Consider the following 17830-nt stretch of genomic DNA (forward strand, 5'->3'; position numbering starts at 1 on the left):
CAGGCTGGCACTTGTATCTCGGGCTCCTTTTTGCACCAACACAAATCACAATAAGATGTGGGCGAGGAGACAGAGAAAGACACTTCAAAGCACAAATCATGTGACACATTACATCTCAAACGAAACGGCGCCTCATTAAAGAGTGAATGGTTGGCAGTTCTGTCTGACGGTGCGGAGACTTCCGCCTGTATTGTTATCGCAAGCAACACATGATTTTAGAAGTCTTGGTCCAAATTAGAATTTTAATGTACATGAAGTGTAACAAATGAAACGACTCACTGTTTGCAGAAGTAAACGGTAAATAGCCTCAACTTTTATAGCACTTTTCTACCATCATTACGCCCAAAGTGTTTACAGCACCCATTCACACTCTCATTCACACACCAATGTATACAGACACTGGAGGCAAGGAGGGTGACGTGTCTTGCCCAAGGACACAACGAGCTAGGATTCAAACCCCCAATTTTCCGATCATGAGACGACCTGCTCTACCAACTGCGCTACTGTCGCCCTTAAACATATGAATAAGGTTTAAATAAGATTTTCAGTCTAAGCCGCACTAACAGCTTTTTTCTTCATCTTCTGCTTATTTTAATTAGGCAATGGATCTATGGATTAGAGCAGAATTTAGGGCCTTCAAAGATGGAGACCCTGGTGATGAGGACGACAGACAGTTATAAATTCAATTTGTTTCACTTAAGGCAAATAGATTGTGAGATGAAAGAGCCTAATATGGATTAACACTGAAGTGGAAGATAGGTCATCATTTCTTGGTTGGATTTAACTTCAGCCTGTCAAAATGCAGATGTTTCAACCTGGTTTATATCGCTGTAATTACTCGGCAAATCCATAAACCTGAAATGTGCATAAACAGCAATAGAGACATAAAACCTTGGTATCGCGTTATATTAAGGTGTGCTCATTAAATGTTAATAAAGAATTAAAAAACGTTAGTAATCTTCTTAAAATTAGGTTTAGGGTTGGCCATGAATAAGCATATTATTCCTGGTTTATTGTATGTTAATGACCAATAGGGTTGAGAAAAAAGGTGTCAGACATGTCTGAGGAAAGGCCAATACCTGAAACTTTACATCTGCTGTAAGTAATGAAAACTATTTTTGGGAGCTATACAGTTGTGCGGACACCTTTTTTTCTCATTCTTGTGTTCCCCTTTGGTCCTGCACACTAATTCGGACTGGATGTGCGTGTTTTTTTGTTTTCTAATAACCAATAGGATAACGCTTTAATATAAGGGTACGTGAATTCACGCATGAATTCATCATAATTTGTTTTAAAATCATTATGAATGAATGTGAGATCATGCTGCTTCATGATGAAATACTCATGAATTAACATGGTTAATTAAGGTAATGAACTCATTAATGATAATGATTAATTCATCATGATCATGATGAATTCTTTGTTGTCATGACTTCATTATGAATCTGCCCCTTTTAATGAAGCGCTGCAGCTTTGATAACTTAATAGATACAGAACCTGTTTTAGGAGTGCAGAGCGACATCCAAGACTTTTTTATTTATTTATTTAAAAGAAAACCAACGTTTTTAGAAACATGAATATAAGAGCTGCGTGCTCAACCAACATAATAAAAATAATTAATAATAATAATGCATATTGGATAACCCCAGCACCAACAACGACTATCGGCCTGTGGCTCTGACATCACTGGTCATGAAGAGCTTCGAAAGGCTTGTCATGGCCCAGCTGCAGGCTGATGTGGGTATGCACTCTGACCCAATGCAATTCGCCTACCAGCCACGGAGAGGGGTGGATGATGCTGTGCTCACTCTGGTATAGTGTCATCACCCACCTAGAAAAGCCCAAGTCCCATGTCAACCTGGTTTTCGTGGATTTCTCAAGTGCAGCCACATCTCATGGGACGTAAGCTGCTCCAGATGAACGCCAACCCTCACCTCATCCTCTGGGTCCTCTCCTTCCTCACGGGGAGGGATCAGAGGGTCGCCTCTTTTTATAAATGTTTTATTGAATCCATTCTTACATTCAACATCACTGTCTGGTTTGGTTCACTCACTCTCACCCACCGCAACATGCTCAATAAAATAATCAAAATCAGCAATAAAATCATCGGTCAGGAGCAGGACTCACTCAGCGGCATCTATGACTCCAGAGTTCTGAGGAAAGGAACCCAGATCTCCACAGACTCCTCACATACTCTGCACTCTCACTACGCCCTGTTGCCGTCAGGGCGCAGGTTCAGGTCCCTTCCTCTGGGGACAAAGAGGGCGACCTCCACTTTCCTCCCGACCTCCATCCGCCTGCTGAATAAATGACTGTGTGGACCTTGGTCTATCAAAGGCCCACTATATTGTTTTTTTAATGTATTTATTATTGCTGTATGTTGTTGAATGTCTGTGGATGTACTGTTTTTATCGGGCCCGTACTGGCACTTCTCCTGCAAATGAAGTTCCTAACGGATAAATAAAGTGAATTTGATTTGATTTGATTTGATATTGGATATATATATATATTATTATATTGGATTTATATAGCGCTTTTTTCTGGACACTCAAAGACACTTTGCAATATATTATTCATTCACTCCATTCTCAGTGGTAGTAAACTACTGTTGTAGCCACAGCTGCCCTGGGTGAGACTGACAGAAGCGAGGCTGCCATTTTGCACCATCGGCTCTTCCGACCACCACCACACATTCACTCTTGCACTACATTCTCACAGGCAAGGTGGGTGAAGTGTCGTGCCCAGGGACACAATGACAGTGTGCACATTTGGGAGCCTTGACTCAAACCCCCAACCTATTTGCCTATTAACCGTGTTCATTCATGAGTATTTCATCACATGAATTCAAAATTAATTAATTTATAAAGTCATCATCAATTCATGATGATGAAGCGTTACCAACAAGGTTATACCAAGAGCAGAGGTTTGTGAACTTTATTTATTGTAGTAGGGCCTATTTGTCTTGCATTCATAGAAGTGATCAATTTAATTCGTTGAGTAATTTGTGAATGATTTTAAGTTAACACTTGTCTCTTCATGCCAGAGACAATGTGTTGAGCACGTTGGGCAAAACTGATCCCTATTGAGAGGGGGCCTGTTGGAGCTGCAGGTTTGGTGTTATGATGATGGAAATGTAATTCTGTGGAGCAGATTAGATTCAGTCCGCTTGACCCTGAGGCGAAGCTTAGCTGTGAGCGTAGCACATCTGTTTGGACATTAATTGGCTCTGGTGGTTCACAGTGGTTCTCAGAACACAACACGGCCCTAGGAAAGCAAGAATAATAATAAATCGACTGTGGTCTTTTCCTAATCGATGTTATCCCTGAGGCCAAACTCAGAGGTGCAAGAAGCAATCAAGGAAACAATAGCAGGTACAAGAGTGATTCTGTGGGACAGCGGCCCTGCAGATGGGAGAGGCTACTGTGCGCTGGTACACCATCTTTAAAAACTCCAGGGTAAGAGTCTGTGAATATTAAACAGGTAGGAGAGGGGTCTGATTTCATTGTTATTCACCGAGACACTTCAGATTATAAACAACATTGTTCACCAAAGATTTTATTAATTTGCTTATATTTTACATTTAGTTAGCATGAATTTACTTTTTATGGATTAATTTCGCCAGCAAAACTTATTCAATTTGTACAGAATGTTTGTTGAGTTATGGAAATAATAAGCTCATTTTGCTCATTTAGAATTTGTGGACTCTTTATTATAATGCAGAAGAAAATTGTATCAATTGGTGGCATTGTTAGTGTTAAGCTTGATTGAGTTTTCTGCATAATATTAAGTCAGTGGCAACTACACGCAAACATGTTGGAGTAAGTTGCCTTTAAAATGTGTCTAATATGAGTGATTTCCATGAGAATTAGTGAACGCTGTGAACCTGCATACCTTGGCAAGTGAATATTGAGCCTGACTAATTTATGACAGTCTCAGAAGAGAAGTATCAACTTCAGAACCACGGACAGCTCCCCAGCACAAACGATTCAGAATGATCCGCACAACGTTTAGTAAAGTGCAGACCTCTTCCCAAAATGTGCATCATACTGCACATCTCTCAAATAGCTGATTTATTTATGTTTTGTCGCGCATGGCTTTGAAATTTGAACACAAATGTTATTGTTTCCCCTCCAAACGTAGTCTAAACCAACGATGTAAAAAGCAAATCTCTGTGAAATATCTTGTTTAGTCCATACTTATATGAGCTGTCGTTTGATCTTGGAGAGCGATGAGGCTTTTAGTCCAGTTCATCTCATCAAACACACAAATACATCTATGGATAATTATACTTGTGAGCGATTTTCTCTCTTCATCTATTCCCTGCTGCATTTGATTACAATGATGCTCCTCCAATGAAAGCTTCCATTCCGACTCTAAATGGGAGTGTTTCGCTCGAGTGGTGAGTGCTCGTGAGAAAATGATTGTTTGGTGGATGAATTATAAACTTTTATCGGCTCAAGGAATGATTGTTGTGCAATTGTCTGGGGAGTGAGCGTAAGAAGACTGTGCACAATTCCAGCGCGTTCTTTTTGTCTGACCAATGATGAGATCAGTAACAACACATTGTACGTCTGCCCTTGTGAAAAGGATTATGACTAATGGTGATTGAACTGTTATTACACGAGGCTTTGAAATCATGGATGTGGTGCCTTCAGTCAGTAGTCTGAAAAAACCCTGTCTGCTCTGCCGCAGGTAAGTAAATTTCCCCTCTCCAGGTCATTGTTGAGCCAAAACAGTCTGACCCAGTCCTCTGAGAAGAGCGTAGCCCAGCTTGATATCCACAGAACATACGTCGGCCTCTACAAGTATAGGGTTAGATTGCTTGTGTCGACTAGGATTCATTGCTAGTCTGGGATGTCTTCACGGAATACTTTCCTCTTAATCTAGGCAGACACAGCAGTAGCAGAATTAATGCTGGGTAAATAAGGGAGGAGGGAGAGAGAGGGAGACGGGAGAGAGGGAGACAGTGAGAGAGAGAAGGAGAGAGAGGGAGAGATAGAGAGAGGGAGAGGGAAAGAGGGCAGAAGAGAGAGGGAGAGCAGGAGGAGAGGGAGGGAAAGAGAGGGAGGGAGAGAGAGAGAAGGAGAGGGAGAGAGAGAGGGAGTGAGAGAAGGAGAGAGGGAGAGAGAGAAAGGAAAGAGAGATAGAGGGAAAGAGGGCAGAAAAGAGAGGGAGAGCGGGAGAGAGAGAGGGAGGGAAAGAGAGGGAGTTAGAGGGAGGAGAGAGGGAGAAGGAGTGAGAGAGGGAGAGAGAGAAGGAGAGAGAGAGAGAGAAGGGAGAGAGGGAAAGGGAGAGAGAGAAGGAGAGAGGGTGACAGGGAGAGAGAGGGGGGGAGAGAGAGAGAGAGGGGGGGAGAGAGAGAGAGAGAGAGAGAGAGAGGGAGAGAGGGGAGAGCGAGAGAAGGAGAGAGAGAAAGAGGGCAGAAGAGAGAGGGAGAGCAGGAGGAGAGGGAGGGAAAGAGAGGGAGAGGGAGAGAGAAGGAGAGGGAGAGAGAGAAAGGAAAGAGAGAGAGAGAGGGAAAGAGGGTGGAAAAGAGAGGGAGAGCGTGAGAGAGAGGGAGGGAAAGAGAGGGAGAACGAGAGGGATAGAGAGAAGAGAGGGAGAAGTAGAGAGAGCGAGGGAGGGAAAGAGAGGGAATTAGATGGAGGAGAGAGAGAGGGAGAGAGAGAGAGAGAGGGGGAGAGGGAGAGAGGGGAAGGGCAGAGGTGAGGGTAGGGGAGAGAAAATATATAAAGGCTAATCTGTACTGCTGTGATGAGAGATACAGAGAGCATGGTAGCAACAACAACAACAACAACAACAACAACAACAACAACAACAACAACAACAACAACAACAACAACAACAACAACAACAACAACAACAACAACAACAACAACGATGCAGGTCTCTTGCAGGAACTGTTATGTCCACAAAGACGCCACAAAACATCCCAAACATATTTAGATGCACTAAAAACCCGTTCGTTTTGAGAAAGAGGCTCCGCATATTCATGCAGTGCAAGGTAGGCCTCCATTGGACACAGAAGAATATGTTGAACATGGTGAAACTATGGGAAGTTGGAAGCTGCTATTTGGACAATCATGTCCGTGGTGATCTCCCCTGATGAGTTCTCCAGCTCTGGGTCTAATGAGCCTGCTCCACTGCTGTCTCCTCCTTGTTACATTTACTTCTAATGAGGGTCAGGCTGTTGGGCAATCCTGCTCTGATCACCCTTATTAGGACTTTAAGGGAGCCCGGCACACTTTGTACAGAGAGAGTGGCTTTTTGATGACGCTATCTGACAATAGAAGAACATATAGGTCTAAGTTCTGTTTGATTTGTAGCAGAAAGACATCAGCATCTGATGAAAGTCTCCAAGATGTTAGAAATGTGAAAGTGATGGTTCCAATAAGGAACTTAGTATTAGAAGAATATGTTACAATGGTGCAGAAGGATGTGGGCAGCAGAAACTCAGGAGGTCGGCATCAGACTAACCCCACATTCATGATTCAATCTCTGTTACCAGCAAACACATCACATGCTAGAATTGTATCTATCAAGAAAAAGGTTTTACGTCTACTCTCTGCATTGCTCAAAGATGATCAACTGTAGCTGTTCAGTACTTACAATTATTACAATAAAGGAGTAACTCAAGGTCAGCATCCGCCTGTAAACAAGCTAATATTTGGGCTTCAGTAGTTTTCCGTTGGTTTTGTGACCTTTCAATCAAAAACAAGCTTAAACAATGGCTATGTTTACATGCAGACCATGAATCTGGTCATGATCTAATTTCTAAGTTCTCAGATTGGTGAAGTGGCATGTAAACGGCATAATCTGATATATTATCGAATATAATTACACTCTGTCACTCACACGTATGCATAAACTAACTGTGAAAATACAGCAAAAAGGAAAACTAATGCCACAAAGACAATTAAAATAACAAACATATGTATATCCATATGATAGAACATTGTTTTATCCTCCGTGTTGTGGGCTCGAGTCCTGGCTCTGATTATTATTCTGTTCCGTAAAGAAAACAGTTTGACCCAAATTCCATATATGGAGGGTGCAATCAGGTGGACATGATTGAAGTGGTGGCGATCAATCATAACATATATGTAGCCTACACGGATGTATATATGCTTTGTTTCCTTAAGTGGTTTGCAATTATGTACTTGTTTATTTTGAAAAGCTGAAGAGAGTGTGTCATTCAGAGGTTCAAAAAGGCTCCTGCTGTTTAAGTCGCTCGTTGTGATTTGAAAGCTTAGATGCATTTCTGTGTTGTTCATTTTGACTCCTGTGCATTCGCATACATGCAGCGCATCCCTCAGGAGTCAGGGTTTTCTGCCCACACACGGTCAGCTTTTTGCTCCCAGCTTTTATCCGCGTCACCTGATCTTCAAGGAGGTGAAAGGAGTCTTGGGACCTTGTGGTTTGGGCAGGAAGGGGCTCTGATACCCCTTTCTGAAGCCCCATGATAATAGACAACCCTGCAGTAAGCATCACATGCATTATGTATGTGCAAACTCAAGTGAGTGCACCTCAGAAAGTCTGCAGTGGATTGCGTCAAATGAAAAGGTTCGATTTGATGTGTAGAGGAGTGACTTCTTGGATAAGATGACATTGGTCCTTTCCAATGCAGTTTTCTTGCTAATATATGATAACAGGTTTTAAAAGGCTTTTTTTTATGATGTACTGCATGGAAACGGCACTGCCTGTCTGTTCAGATAAATACAATTATTTTGTACTGATTTCTTTCCTAAAATAATCTCATCTATTAATCTTACATTTTAAGCTATGGCTCCAGACCTAAAACCAGAAAGCTTTCCAATTAATTTACCAATGTAATAGAATAGAATAGAATAGAATCTGAGACTTTACGAACCTCGGATGAATTGTGGAACTGGTATATTCTGTGTGTAGCTTGGTGCAGGTCGTCACATTTAAAAATGTATAACACTGTTTAAAAAGACACATTGTAAATATGCAACATACAGTGCAAAACAAAGCATGTTAGGGAAGACAATACACACCACAGAAAGTTGAAAATGGCTGTGACCACTTCCGTTCATTTGTTTTGAATAACAATGGTGTGAAGGCGACAAGTTTTTACTAATGGGAAATGACAGCATGGAATAGAAAGTGACTGGTGTGAGCGAAGTGAGTGATAGCTGCAGAGTGGAGGTATGGCGGCCTTGGGCCACTGCCTTCTAATGTCAGCTCTTTAAAGCAGCCAAATGAAATGGAAGTGTGATGGAGGGGAGATGCCTTATCACCAGCAGCAGGCGCAAGCTCCGGGCCCCACAAGGCACACTGCTGCTGCAGAGGTCTCTTACCACAGGGCAGAGCTGGAGCATGCTTTGGGAACCAATGATGTATGACAGCAATGAGCAAACTCAATTCAAAACAGTCCTGAACTGCTGCAGATCAGGTGGAAACTTCGGGACAAAGGTCAAAGTTGTGCTTGTTCAATTACACAGTGATACTTCCTCCAATGCACAAACCAGAAACATCATCACTATACTGTACAGGATTGTGAAAAGATTTTTTGCCACCTCAAAAATGGCAACTATTTAAGACACCCAAGACATGACTGAGATAAACATACTGTAATAGAGCTAGAAACAAAGCAAAGCTGCGAGAGGGGAATCCAGAGAGAGTGGGGTTACAAACACATTTTGATCATAAAATTAGTCATATTTGGGGTAGACAGGTTATGATTTAAAGTCCATAATAACTTTGATTCACATCAGGGGAGTTTCGCTGCCCACTGGAGCCAATGTGTTACAGCAACACTACAGACTGTACAGTGAGTAAATGCACATTATGATGACATACTGAGATGGACTGGTTTGGCATGCGTCCCGAGTAGCCGCCTGCCTTAAAACGCCCCAATGTACGAAGATGAATCCCAAGCCGGGCCGCATGCTAAAGACAACAGCCCATTAGCCCCGTTTACTACAAAATGCATTGGCATTTGTGATGTGGCCATTTTCTGATCAGGAAAATCATAAGGAAACAATGTCTCTTTTTTTTTTATTTAAATGGCCAGTGCTGCTTTTGTGTATATTCAGAGGTTTCATCAATTATATGAACATATCTCTGTTCACACGACACATCTAATAAAGATGGTTTTGGTCGAAATGGCAAATGAAATTGACTTTGTTTTGTGAATTGCAAGAGGTTTCTTGTAAATATACTGATTTCAGAAGTCATGCAGCTTATAGCCTCATGGAAAAGCACTGCTTTAGCAATAACCCCGGGGCTGTGAAACGTGTCCCTGGTGCTGTGGATCAAAGACATTGGTCCAACGCCAACAACAGGGACAAGCATGATATGAATGGTTAAGCTGTATGTCCACAGACCTACATCATGCTATCTCTGCATCAATGCGTATCACAGAATGCAAGTTTTACTGAACTACATAGTGAGAGCTGCAGAAGGTATAACCAATAAAGACAGTTAAAATACAAATTATTAAAGCTACTATGTCAGAGTTGCAGTCCGGAGAAGAATATGGGCCAAACAGAGGAAACATCACCATACGGATGAATAAATCATAACTAATTATAAAAAAGTGTTGCGTAATTTAGTTCAAACCAAACTATAGAAATACCAAATCCATTTCACGTAGCATGATCAGCCGATTGCCTCCATCTGGGCATGTTATATCCAGATGTAGGCCTATTTACGGCTTCAACTCACGCTTTTAGACAGAATCACATTATTTAGAGTCAAAGGAAGACACTGTCGCAGCACCTATAGTTTAACACACACGATTTCGCTGAAGGCATCAAGTGGACACCAGTGGACACCGGGAAGCACTACAAACAAGGCACAAGCACACAGCCACTTCAGTCCAGCTCTGGAGCCATGAGCCGAGCCATTTCAATTGAATTTCACAAATTATACTGTATGCCGTTTTACAATCAAAAATATAGGGGAGACCGGGGCTATTTGTCACACTTTTTTTTCTAGAGTTTTTTCTAGAGTTTGCTCATCAACAGAAACTCCCACAACACTCAGACCTGCATTAAAGGAAAGCTCGAACCCTTGACTTGACCTTGACAAGTAGACCTTGGTCTCTTCCATCATATTGCGATAAATATTTATTAACCGTCAAACACAAAACAATTGACAATGTGCCCCATATGCGGAGCAAGTTGTTACAAGGCTGGTTGTCACTATTGTTTTTAGTGGAGTTTTTTATGTTAACTTGTAATTTGACAAATCTTTGTAACTTTTTTGCTTTTTTGAGATGATAGGACAAAATATGTTTTAAAACAGTCACAATGCAATGCCTGATGAGTTCATAACACTCTATGAGGTCTAAAATGTACAAATTCAATAAAATAACCCAAACATTCAGTCTCTATAAAATATTATGTTAAAATAAACTGATCATAAAAACATATTAGAACTGAAAAAATGTGCAGACCCCAAACCACAACACACCGAGAGAGACCAATGGACGCCAAGGAGTGGTGCGTGTTAGGCTCTCAACCACCCACGACGCTAAAATAAAACTTGCGTTAGCCGCTAAACCATTTTAAGATTGAAAGCAAGAAATGAATGAACGCTAGCTACCTGGACCCGTAGAACAACACACACAGCCAGCTGGAAGACACCAGTGAGGAGACAGAGGAAGTGTGTGTGGACCAGGGTGGCTTTTATACTATTTAAGACCATACACCATAGCGTCAAATTACGATGCCATTATATCTAACTCTATAGCCTATAAGCTTAATATGCAAACCTCAATGGGAAGTCACGGAAACAGGTTTTATGGACTCTGGGCTGATCGCTGAACTGAATAGCTGTCAGTTAGAATGAGATTTATAGTCCTCTGTCCTGTCCCGCGTCCTTCTAAAGTAGTTGCATAGCAGGGGTTAAAGAGCAGATCCTGGATGGGACAAGGGTTCAACCGTTCTGAAAACCCGTGCGCTGTTGACCAACTTTAACCAAACTTCACATTCCAATCGAAGATATCTCGTCCGGCCACGAAAAATGCTTGTTACATATTTTGTTTTAGAAAATTGATTGAAAGAATGATGACACGGGTTGTATCGTATCTCAATGCAAAATCAAAAACTTTGGCATCAGCCTTAAGATGTAAAAGGCATCCCAGGTTCATGGGTGGAATGGCGCAGTTACAGCAGTAAGTCGCTCACTGTTCTCATATGGAGAGTCTTCATGCGGCTCTCCTCAGCCCGCTCTACAGAAAATCAATTTGCTCCCTTTGGAATTAACTGTGTCCAATTCCCACGGATATGTTTATTTCATTCTCACCAAATGAGATTATAGACCAACAGAGTGACCCTGAAAATATCCATAGCAAATCCATTCCTCAATGTGGTGCAAGCCTGGCTCATGAGGTGGAGCAGAAAAGCCATGTGTCATGTGGCAGAAAAGGCAGAGGAGCGGAAAGGGCTGGCATGGCCCAGGTAATGATCTCCATTTTCAGACTTATTACCCAAGCTGTAATAGATACGTGTTAGAAATTTATATTTTTGGAACTTTTACATAGAGTTTATTTGGTCGTAACAGTTTATTTTATATTCAGCATTTATAGATTTAAGAATCTCTTTTTTGTGAGAATCCTGGGCCCGAAGGGGAGCATATTGTGCATGTTTTAGTGGCACAAAAAACAGGGCAGTAAAGCAGGCATTTTTTATGAAAGTCTCAGCAGAGGTTGCGGCCATGTCCCCTTTTTTAGATCCCTTTGTTAATGCTCTGCCCTCTGTCTCAGCAGCATAACAAAGACTTGCTAGTTGAGTAATATTGTAAACCACTATAGGTAGGTTGGCCTCCTCCTAGGAGAGGCCTGTCTTATATAAGACCACCCTAGCTTGGGTACAGTGTCACATTCTGCCCAGAAGAGCAACAGAACAGAACAAGAACAGAACAACACTTTTTTTGGTTTCTTTTTAAAAGACACTAGGTTGGAACAAACAAAAGCTGTTCAAATTACCTTACGCGTTTCGACGGACAAGGAACCACTTCCGTCTTCGTCAGAGGCGTCTCCCGACGTGCATGATGCGTCTCTTATTGGGAAAGTTGTAGTTCCCAGGCGTGGCCACACTGACATAAGCAATAAACCTGTCAGTGTGGCCACGCCAAAAAAAGTGTATTACTCAAGAAGACACAATGAATGTAATAAAAGAACAGAACAAGCTTCTGTGAATAGAAGCCAAACGTCCTCAACTCCAGTCCAGCCGACAATTTTAGCTTCACTACGGGCAATGAAATGCCACTCCGTGATAATGTTTATTTGGGAATATACAGTAGCACATCCCAAACAGTGTTGGTACATCATGACGGAAGAGATACCAAAAAGCTATTAAAGCAGCTTCAGAGGATTCTTGCACAAACTGCCTGGGAGAACCCAAACAGGGTCGCAAATCAATTCATGTCTTCATTGGACATTTGAAGTCAGCCAAAGTGAAGCACTTGGCTGCAGGGGCCAGTCCAAGGGCCACTGTAATGAGATTCATAGTGCTCCTCCCTATCTTAAGCCAGAACTGACTCTCAGGAAAGCATTTAGCCTAAGTACTGGCACACATTTCATTTGCTGTTTACACATATGGGAAAGTGGAAAGTAGACTTGGAACGGCCACTAAATCCTGCCATAATTGGATAGGCATGCAAAATGGACCAAAATGTGTTTTTCCTTTTCAAAATATGGTTTTAGACAGCCATATGATATATCATTTTCCTGTTATAATGCTGATGATTAGCACTTATGGCAGTGTTGCCATTTATTCACGCCCAGATCAGGCAAAACTTTATGATCCCATGCTTATTATTGATTTTGTTGATGGTGCATGGTCCATACCTGTTGTTGATTTTTGCTCCTTCTTTCACCCAGAATATCAGGAAGAAACTCAGCACAAGAATCAAACATGGAACCGTCTTGCAGAAAGTTGAAGGTGTTACTCAGACACATGCAACACCATGTGTGTTGTGAAAAAATAAAATAAAATCACGATTTATCCTGATACAGGACACCACAACATGATATGTATCACTATAAAAAGCCTCATAAATGTATGTTTTGTATTATGCTGGATGGCTAAAGCTTTAAAGAGGAAGTATTATAACAGGTATTAAGTATTTTAACACAGATTTAGTAGTGATGCTGCATGTGTCAGTCTCAACCCCAACACAACACAAAATATTTATGCTCCAAACTTTTGACTACAGAAATCAAAAGATAGTATTCATTAAATTGGACATTTATGTCTTTAAACAGTCTGGAATTACACATTTCGAATAATAGAAGCACAAGGCTGTCCATAAGCGATGATTGCAGTAATGATTTGATGAGAAACTTGTGAAGGTGACTGTGCAGTGAGCCACAGTGTGAGCCAAAGCCATTTGAAAAACATCATTTGCAGAGTGTTTGGATGTGGACTCGCCTGTGCGTGTGAGTGCGTCTGTGGCTGTGTGATTGCTAAAACCTGCCGAGAGCACCCTGGTGCACCCAGAGGGGTGGCAGGGGACAGATGGCAGGGAGGTACCCCGGTGGAAGCTGCCAGCCTGCATTAGTCACACCCATTACTCACAGGCTCGCACTGGCAGACAACAAGTGACTGTGCCCACAACGTCGGCATAGCAGGAAATTCTCATTAACAATTTGCTCAGGAAGGAACAATGGGGGAGCAATTAGAGACGAGTGACAGGGCATTATAGAAAGAAGAGCGCACAAAGACTTCTCCTCTGCTGCGACTGGAAACATCATACTATCATTGTCACCATTGTGGCCATTAGTGAGATCACTGCTTAACATGAAACAACACTGACATGATGTGCTTCCCGCAGGGCTTCAGGTTTAAAACAGCCAACGTGTAAGTGTCACTAAATTATGCTCTGTGGACATTGAAGTCTGTGAAATACCTGCGTACACGCTCACCAAATCTGGTAATGCCACAACAAGCAATTAAAGGTAAAGATAAAGTTTGACATTTATTTCAGAGGAATTACCCCTTGAGATGATCCATCTTAAGGGGGTCCTCGTGCTTTATTTGTCTAATGCTTCGTCATTATGCATCTGTGCAGCACAATTGTGTAACTCAGATGGATGACTAGTCCGAGCCGCAGCGACTCTGCACAATATGGGTCACACTGATCATTTTTTTGTGTAAAATAGACTTATAGAATAAAACATTTAGAGGTGCTGTCCTTGGTATTGACGTGAAAGTATGACATACTGCAACTTTCTTCATGATATATGCATGAAGTGCTCATTTTATGCTCGGCGGGAGAGTACCGAATTGAATCCTTTTTAATTAGGCATGTTTTGTACACGAAGTGACGTAATACTTTACAGCTTGTACACTGAATGTCTGAAGTAAACCTGTGTGTGTAAGAACACAAGGCCCGCCCCCCATGCCCTTCTATCTATCACTGACACAGGTCTCTGTGATTGATCTTCCTTTTACGAGCGTTTGACACCCTTTGAGCAGTGGCAAGCTTAGTTTAACAGGCGCCATCCCCTTTGTCAATAAAACCCACCTTCTCCTCTGTGGGACCCCATAGGACGGCGCTCAGCCAATATATGAGCCATAACTTCTTTTAAGGCGGGATTTATGGACCTCACAGTGGGGATATAAGACAGGCCGTGGCGTACCAGTTACTCCCAAACAAATGTGAAAGATTTGATTATCAATTCTGGGACTTGCTTAGAGAAAGACAGCTTGTAAAGGTTGGATTTATCACGTTGACATTTTGCTACCACCACTGCACGCTCCGTAATTTCCTCTCTCCTTCTCCTAATGCAGTTGAGTGGTCTGCTTTCCTGGTAGCATAACACAAATATGCCCTTTTCGTCTGTCTTCTGCTTCTTTCTCGACGAGAAAGCTGCTGCTGTTTTAGTCCGAGATTAGACTGCGGATGCCGACATATTGTTCCGTTGACAAGGCTTTCTCTCTGTTGGGGAACTGCGCATGGAGGAGCACTCGCGCAAAAGGTCAAGCACATCAACATCCATCTGATCCTGCTGTACCAACACAACTGCAGTGAATGCATCAATCTGGGCGAATTAGAGAAGGTTAAGTCCAGTTTGTTCGGCAAGAGCGAAACAACATTCACACTCCCCACATCATGCGAAAGAAAGAGAAACATGTTATATTGCGAGAGCCATGCCGTGTTTGGCGCATCCCCCGCGGTGAAAGCCTTTGTGCTGGTGGTGATGTAACCCCAAGCCAGTAAATGCACACTGACCTGCTGAGCCATCAAAAGGGAAGAGCTGATCTCACCAAAAATCTTTGACATTGAGTAGTAGAAGCTATGAGTTCAGCTAATGCACAGGCCTACCACACAAGAATACTACACTGTACTGCACAGTCCTCGGATATGAAAGCCCTTAATGAGTGTGAAGAGGAAAAGCGGCGATTAATATAAAGAAAATGAATGTAAACAAACGCTTGCCTTACAAGACAGAGATGTGTCGTAGGCAACAAAATGAATATTCCATAAGATAATGAAGAAAGAAAGACTTAAAAACACTTCAATGTGCTGGGCCCTAAGCTGTGGAACACTCCGCCCCCTCACGTCCAATCTGCCCCCACAGTGGAGTTAAGTTAAGACCCACTTTTATTCTTTTATTTTTGAGTTTTATGGCCTCTGTTGTGTTTTATTTCAATCTTTTATTGACTGATTTTATTGCTTTATACATATTTATTTTATATCAATGTTTTATTTGTATTGCTTTTTATTGGGTTTAAACGTTGTATATTCAGTACATCTTTGCAGTATTTGTTTTCATTATCGTCTTAATATCATGAATGTGCTGCACTTTTTCTAACGCCTTCTTTATAAAATGTGCAAGAGAAATAAAGTGGATTGGATTGAGAAATGGAGGCACTTTTTGAGAGAAGATCTGGAGAAGATCCAAAGATTACTCACAGATGTGCAGCGACTCGAAGTACAGCTCCAGGTATATTTGTGATGAGAGAACAACGTCGCAACATGGTAAAAGTTACTTAAGAGTTAAGATACTGCAAATCTCCATTGGTGTACTGTTTACCTTTTGGGAATTTACAGCAAAGTGACAATTCATTCCATCTGTTTTCTCACTGTCTGATATGAAACCAGAATTAACTTTTACTTTTTTTTTTTAGGTCAAATTAGAATAAAAAAATATATATTTCTATTCTAAATGCCAGAAGAATGAGAGATAGAATTTTCTACACGGTTTTATATTACTTTTTACTTTTTAAACTGTATAACTTGGGTCAAACATTTTGGATTTCCTTCCACAAGCTTCTCACAATAGTTGGGAGGAGTTTTGGTCCATTCCTCCAAACAGAACTGGTGTAAATAAGTCAAATCTGTCGGCCATCTTGCTTGCACATGCCTTTTCAGCTCTGAACATACATTTTCAACTGGATTGAGATCAGGAATTTGTGATGACCACATCCAAACATTGGCTTTGTTATCCTTAAGCCACTTTAACCAGTATTGGCAGTTTGCTTTGGGTCATTGTCCATTTGGAAGACCCATCTGCGCCCGAGCTTTAACTTCCTGGCTGATGTTTCAAGATGTTGCTCCAATATGTCCACATAGTGTTCTTCCTTCATGATGTCATCTATTTTGTCAAGTGCACCAGTCCCTCCTGCAGCAAAACAACCCCACAGCATGATGCTGCCACCCCTGTGTTTCACAGTTGGGATGGTGTTCTCAGGCTTGCAGGATTCACCCTTTATCCTCCAAACGTGACTATGGTCATTATGGCAAAAAAAATAAATAAAAAAAATCCATAAGGCCACAGGAAATGTCTGTAAAAATTAAAGTCTTTATCCTTTTTTTATTTGCAAAGTCCAATTTGGCGTTTTATGTTTCTTTAGGAGTAAGGCATTGTCTTCACAGTCTCCCTGGCAGAAAACCTTCTCAGCCCATGTCGGTGCAGGATAATGACAAGGTTCAATTACCAGGTTCAGCATCTTCACCAGGTCGTTTGCATCTGTTCTTGGGTTGATATTCACATTTCAGACACAGCACGTTCATCTCTGGGACACAGAACCCGCCTTCTTTCTGATCTGTATGATGACTGGCTATTTCCATCATTGTTTTGAAATTGCACCAAAGGGTGAACCAGACTTGTGCTTCCAAGGTTATGACATTGTCATCTGGGCTTTCCCAAATTGTTTAAAGATATAGTAATGTCAGTGTATAAACTTCTGACTTTGTAGAAAGTTACAAAAATTCTTGTGGCATTTAGCAAATAGATTTTTTCTTTTTTTTTTAATTCTAAGTGACCTAATAACGTTTAAGTTAATTCTGGTTTCATGTCAGACAGTGAGAAAAAAAATGCAAATGTGTCTTTTTATATAAAGTGTATGTAAACATCTGGTGCTCACTGTAACTGCAGTTATATATTGTTATTTGTTATATAGATTTTGTCAAAAAACCTCGCCGTTCATGATCAAGAATCAAGTATTAATCGGCCGAATGTTGTAAAAACAAAGTAGTGAAGTGGAAGAATGTTGCCTACACACAAACCCATCTCAAGAGACATGATGACTTGACCTTGAAAATTAATTCCTTCTGGTTGCGCTGCCAAAATATGCACAAGGCTATTTCCCTATGCAGCCAGTTTTATTATACCAGTCTCTTTTGGCAGTCACAGCAGTGCACATGTCCTTGATATGATGAGAAATATGCACTTCTAACATTCTTACAAGACATTGTGCACCACACTGGTATAATTCACATCAAAAGATTTCTATCCATGAAACTTTTAACCCATTCCCCTGAGTGCACACCTAAAAGCAGTGCCATTAGTCTGTCTCGCACTTAAAGCGACATATGCCTGTTAAAGTGGGCCGGTGGGCGTAGGCTTGTA

The sequence above is a fragment of the Gobius niger genome, assembly GCF_951799975.1.
Source record: "Gobius niger genome assembly, chromosome: 20".
NCBI classification, from domain to species: domain Eukaryota; kingdom Metazoa; phylum Chordata; class Actinopteri; order Gobiiformes; family Gobiidae; genus Gobius; species Gobius niger.